The sequence below is a fragment of the Macrobrachium nipponense genome, chromosome 29 (genome assembly GCF_015104395.2).
Source record: "Macrobrachium nipponense isolate FS-2020 chromosome 29, ASM1510439v2, whole genome shotgun sequence".
Taxonomy (NCBI): domain Eukaryota; kingdom Metazoa; phylum Arthropoda; class Malacostraca; order Decapoda; family Palaemonidae; genus Macrobrachium; species Macrobrachium nipponense.
The window spans coordinates 52,323,945-52,330,726 of NC_061092.1; the positions used below are offsets into that span (position 1 = coordinate 52,323,945).

At 36.0% G+C, this 6,782-nt stretch overlaps 1 pseudogene; it reads right to left on the bottom strand.

The window, feature by feature from the left end:
- Positions 1–893: 893 nt before the first annotated feature.
- LOC135206338 (uncharacterized) lies at positions 894–2,373 on the bottom strand (annotated as a pseudogene).
- Positions 2,374–6,782: the final 4,409 nt, after the last annotated feature.

Sequence of the window (6,782 nt, forward strand, 5' to 3'; positions counted from 1 at the left end):
CTAAACACAAGACCAACCTTTTATATCTTACCCACTCACTTACATTGAAGATCAAGAATGAGACTTGTGACAGGAGACGAAAGAAGCCATGCTAACCCTACACTTCGCACTTCAAGCGAGTGTTGGTAAAGCAATAGAAATATAGTTTTCTTTAGGTTAAGCAGTAGGACTCATTCTTCCATACAACACAGGTTACTCGATACATCAATTGCCAGGAAGAAAAATGGCAGAGAGCATTGTTTGATCAAATTTATCATATCAATTTCACCAGAGAGAGTAGCTTGAATTCCTTAGAAGGTAGACTTCTAAAAGATGTTTCATATAAGGGCATTGACATCGGCCATTTGATAAATTTTGAAATCATATATATATATATATATATATATATATATATATATATATATATATATATATATATATATATATATATATATATATATATATATATATATATATATATATATATATATATATATGTGTGTGTGTGTGTGTGTGTGTGTTCATACATACATAAGATTTATTATATTTCAACCTATAGTTTTATATATTTATTTACGTTATAAGTACCAGTACCTATTTTTGTTGCTTAAAAGGTATGTGACAAATATCATTGCGACTTTGTCACTGGAATTATACCCGACTTCAATTAATGAACCAATCAACCTTACTTTGAGAAATCAATTGACATTGTCTACATGCCAAGCTGATATACTCGTATTAAAGTATTCATTAGCTTTGCTTTTCCAAAATAATGTTATCACCAATTGCTGGAAAGCATAGATATATGAGGGATGGAAAAAAAACAAGAAATGGACACTTATACATTTTACTCATCATCAGTCTCAAGGAAAAGATCGTTTTCCTCGCCACTATCAATGTTGATGATGACCGATCTATACTGTCTTGAATATTTCTGAAAGCCAGTAATCATCTTCAAAATATCTTGATCTCCTGACAGCGCCAGCCCACGTCTCCCCTGTTACAGCAAGCCTGGCCTCTTCAAGCCTGGCAAAGAGATCAGCACGGGAAAAGTGCTGCAACGAGGAGCGCACCTGTCGTTTCATACAGCCCCACACCTGCTCGATGGCGTTGAGCTCAGGATGGGCAGGGGGTAAGCGAACCACTTCATAGCCATATTCACAGATTATATTATCCACGATGTAAACTGGTTTCGGCCGGTTGCCCCTGCATATCTTTAGAAGCTCAGGGCGTGTTGCGTGAGCTGGATACTGTATTTTTCGAGACCTGAGCCAGTTAACCAAATCCTCCTTTTTTGTAGCTGTTGTTGGGCATCGGCTATCTCCTGTCAATTGGCTATGGTATGGGGCGTTGTCTAGCACCAGCACCGAAGGATCCTCAAGCGACGGCAGGAGCTGTGTTATCCACCGAATAAATATCTCTGAATTCATTTCTTCATGGTAGTCGCCGGTTTTATTTTTCGCAGGGAAGCATAAAAATGAATTTTCTTCAAAACCTTTAGCTGTACCACCAGCTACCACCACAAACCTCTCTCCTTCTCCTGGTGGCACCTGCCGGCTGTAGGTGGCACTGGTGACAGATTGAGAGGTGTCCACCCACTCCTTGCTATGTTACATTCTCGTCGTAAACCACGTCTCATCGACATACACTACTTCTCTTCCTTCATCACGATGTTGCTGGAGGGATCGTAGAGCATCAACTCGGCGGCAAACGACGTCCAAAGTTTCTTTCCTTAGGTACATTTTCCGCTGGGATGTTTTGTACTGGAAACCCATGTTATGGAGGATTCGCCATACTGCCTTCTCGGATGTTTCTTCAGGAATGATATTTAGCATTTTAAGTTCTTCCGCTAAAGTGGCAATAGTGAAAAATCGCTTAGCAGCAAACATGCTGTGCACATGTTTCCTAATGGAACCAACGGTGAAGTTGTCAAAGTCCAGAGGCGACGTATTTGATGATGCAGGTGGTGTTTCAGGTGGATGAGGATTCTGTCCACGGTTCACCAACACTCGGACAGCGTTCGGAGTCATTCCCATAGCATCAGCAACTCGTTCACATGGCCTGTAGGAAAAAAAAAAAATTACATATAAATAAAAAAAAATAAAAAAAAGAATTTATATATATATATATATATATATATATATATATATATAGAGGTATATATATATATATATATATATTATATATATATATATATATATATATATATAAATATATTTATATATATGGCTAGCAGTATATTGCAATATATCATGTACTTATTAAAGTATACTTTTCTTACCGATTTATACTAATTTTCAGGCGGTTTCTTTCTTTCTCTCTGTTGTAAATGGTGAAGAGTTTCAGCGCAATTGTAGTTTTGCAATGGCGAGGACAAAGCAACATATTTGCCATCACTAAAGTCGAATCTATATAAAATAGTTCAGAGCTACTACTACAACTGCTGCCGATGATTACCTTGGATGTACTAAAAGGCTCTAAGGTAGGAGTCGAAGTCGGTGAAATTATTTCTGAATCCTGCTCCAGTCTTGCCCCAATAACATCATTCCAAATATAAAACTCTCTCAAGGAAAAAAATTGTTTTCTATTTCTACGAATGTTTTTATTTTATTTAATTTTTTTTTTTTTTTTTAGTCGCAAATCGAAAATTTGTAGGAGTCCTATTAGAATATCTCTCAGTGCGATTCCACACCCCTGTTTTAAACCTCTTCTATTATGTTCGATAATTTGTGTTAACCATCTAATCATTATCTACCACCATAAAACATTTTATTGCTCTTCGGGCTCATTTTATATGTGCAGTACACAGTCTTTCCTACAGGGATTTACTCGGTAGCCTAATAACAATGGGAATGAAGGAAAGAAGGCAAGAAGGAAAGGGGGGGGGGGGGGAACACTAGGATAGCCATAGGTGTAAACACCGAAGGAGGGTTGGGGGTAACCTCTGCGTCACAGTTACGTCATTAAGTACCACTTCTTCGAAACGCTCTGAAGGAGGGGAAGAAGTTCCTCTTTTTTCTAAGAGTAAACGGCTTAATTAAGCACATCTGTCAATTCATTGTACCACCAAAATTAGGCCAATGTTTGAAACATTCATCGCTGTAGTTTCATGGAAATTCAAAAGCCGTTTGTTAGATATTTGGGAAAAACACTATTACACGGCCTCTGGAAACGATAGTAGTTGCGCGCTAAACGTTTTTCATAAAATCCCAGTGTTAGTTGCTTGCTAAGTTACTTATTAAGTTAGCGCTGATAAAGGGCCACTTTAACTTCTTAGCAGGCAGCTCAATCAGGAACAGTTATGTGACATTAATTCATATTACATTAATGAAGTATCATCAGTAAACGTATGAGACAGAGACTGAAAGAAGACATTATCAAATGAACTTTAGTATTTGAATCCTATGAAAAGTTCTTTGCTTTTTTGTATGGTATCATTTGATATCCTTTACTTACAATTATGGCTGTACCAAATATCCCTATTGGCCTTATATTAGAATCCATCTCTATTCAGTACCATAAAACCACAATGAAGAAAAAGAGTAACCTTTACATTATAAACACACCCAGTAACGTATAAATTGTAAACATAAAGATTACATTATGGATATATAATTTGCTCACCACCATAATCATCTACGTAGGACAGACTCTTCTACATCTTTGTAGACTGATTCCCCAGCAGCCTGTTCTATTCCTCCCGTCATACCTGTAAAGCCTGTGGTCTCCTGCTCATACAAATCGAGGATTTTTGCCACCTCCTATCAACGTCTTACTTTTCTTTGCTTCCAATAAGTAGTCTTTGGATTCGCTTTTCAATCTCGAAAGTTAATTTCTTAATTCAGCCATGGATCTCTTGACAAGCGGAAATCTAGCTCGATGTTAGTCTAGCACTGAATCTCATTCATCATTTTCTTTCCTTTTTGTATTAACGTCCTAGTGTCGATGACATCCTTAACTCTTCGTATTTATCAACCAAGCAAAGACTCTCTTCTTGGAAATAGTTGGAATTTCTTGGGCCTTCGTTACTCATTACTACAGATACGTGCGAAAAAATCCCCTACCTAATTCAAGTAAGGTCTCCCTAGCGTGTCATATGGAAGGAATAATGAATACTAAAGTCAGAAAAATGCTAACTAGCAGGCAACTAGCTAGCAAGATCGTTAGCAAGATTTTATGAAGACCAATTTAGTTGGCCGCTACGTAGTTAGATACTAAGGATTTAGCATCCTGCTAAGCCTTAGTTGCCAACTGAATTAGTAACGTTTTATGAACTTGGGTCCAGGAGAATAATTCTATTTAGTAGACAATGGAAAGTTTTGGAGGGACTCTTGATAAAAATATAGCTCTCTGTAAATATGTTTATGTAAGAAGTGCAATACTCTATATCAAAGAACAAATTATGGTGGCGAGGCCTTTCTTTTGAAATAATTAACAACAAAATTGGTAATATTTACTTGATGTCTTCAAGGGTCTTTGATAAGTATAAAAAATCTAATAGTAAAACATCCTTCGAGAATCTCACATTCTTCACAGTAAGAGAAATCTGATATTGATGGGACAATCTCTCTCGTTCAAAATCACCAATAGCCTTCAATAAATCGATCAATCAATCAATCTCGTGTAAAATCTGCCTTCTCCTCGACTTGGAATCAAATTAGTATATAATAAGATATCGTAAAATTGACCATTGCCTACAATCACGTGTCTCATGTAAAGGTTACATTTGAATTTTAATCGTAAAAAGGTAATAAAATCGTAAAAGGCCAATATTTTCCGCCATATTTCAATTCACTCTTTCCATAGCTCTTTAAGGTATAACTAGCTTACGTTCTAAGGCTTTAGTAAGCCTCCAAGTTTCTGATGTATATGGTAATACTGGTAGGACCATCTGATTAGATACTTTGGAAGTAGATTTTCTTGTAATGGCACATTAGTAAAAATTACCGTAAAATATGCTGACATAAGCATCTTACTTATTTTTTCTATTTCTCTAACTGAAGATCTTTCTTCAGTGCTTAGGTTAAAAAAAATGCTGCCAAATTCCATCACTGGTCACTGTACTCCCAAATCAAGTATGACTTTTACCTCTGGGAGTCGTCTTCAATTACAATAGATTTGTCACAACTGCTCAAGGGCAACAAAATGTCACGGTAAGAAGTTGCTCGTGATAACAGAAAAGGAAAGAAAACAAGCAGTTTATCTATACAAACTACTTGACACACTGGTTAATAGTCATAGTCAACGATGGAACCATTCAAAACTACCTTGAATAATCAATGACAGTTTGCTTGTCATTATTTCTTTAAAATTAAGCAACACAATTCAGATAAGGTTGTACAAGAAATTGTCTTAAAATACAGATTGCTATATACAATAAGCGATTGCCGTCACCAAAGAAAAATAAAGGGTAACACCGGGAGCAATATTAAAGATAAACAGACTAAGAACTAACTATTATTGCAAAAATAACATCGGTCGATTGAATAAGGGCAGTGGACTAGGAAACTTTCTGTATAAACAATGTGTACATTCATTGACGGTTTTATGTGAAAGGCCTCTTGCATCTGAAGGCGCCTTTTTTTCATGAGAACTATGAATAATGGTGTTGTTCATAAACATCTCTCTTGTTAAGCATGAAGTGCAGTACGCGTTATATGCGTTCCTGTCTGGAGTTGGTATGTTAAGTTAAGCGACAAGATGCGTAGTAGTGGTTATCGCGGAATTATGAAATCTTTGCAGGGTGTTAGTCTCCGATTGGACATGTGCGTATATTGGTAAACGCCGCCCCGTGCGATTCGTATCGCTGTTCATACTAGAAAGAATATTTTTCGTGATGATGATGATATATAATATATATATATATATATATATATATATATATATATATATATATATATATATATATATATATATATATATAGGTATATATTGTGCGTATTTGTACGCATGTGCGTTTGCATGCGAACATTGTTAATTAATAATCTGTAATGAATTCGAAAAAAATGCCACCCATACTTTTCATTCTTGCCACACTAACTCTTATTTCACAATATTACACGCACTGTAGCAACACCAAATAAAGTCATATCGGTTCTCCAATATAGGCAGAGCTTCCTGTTTTGTCTGGCAAAATTGGTCTGTCAGTCAGTTTACCTCGTTGAGTTTCCTGTGGCTGTTCGAAACCTTTGAAAGAGAAATTGGCAATGATTGATTTCCTATTCACTGAATAGCAGCGATAATTTTTATAGTAAACTTAATTACTGCAGTAACAGGGACTTGTGTTGCTAGTGCGACCTGGAGGTTAATCGATATTACTTCACCCAATTCATTTTGATTGTAGTAATTTAAGTTTGCATAGAATTTTATTGACAAAAGCTGAATTAATTTTCCTCGTAATCATTGTTCTTTCTTTCTTGCATTTAAAAAGTCGTAAAATTTCCCATTTCCACATACTGGCGTACCTTATTGTGAATTCAGCCTTGAATGTTTGATTATGTTATCGTCACATTAGATCATAGGATGTTAATCAAGAAATTCCAGTTGTAGTGTATTTCGAAAATCTTACAATCACAAGCCCATGTATCTGTAGTAGCGAAATTCGGCTTCATAAAAAATTAAAACTAAAGAATGATAATGGCATTTTAAACAACATATTCGCACGTCTTAAGTCAACTAAGACGTGCAATGCAAAAGCTAATGATTTCCACAAAGGAATGAGAGAATGGCGACCTGGCCGTTAAAGTCAGAAGGACAACGGCGGGAGGAATTCTGTACAAAAGGGAAGAGATCATCATCTTTAC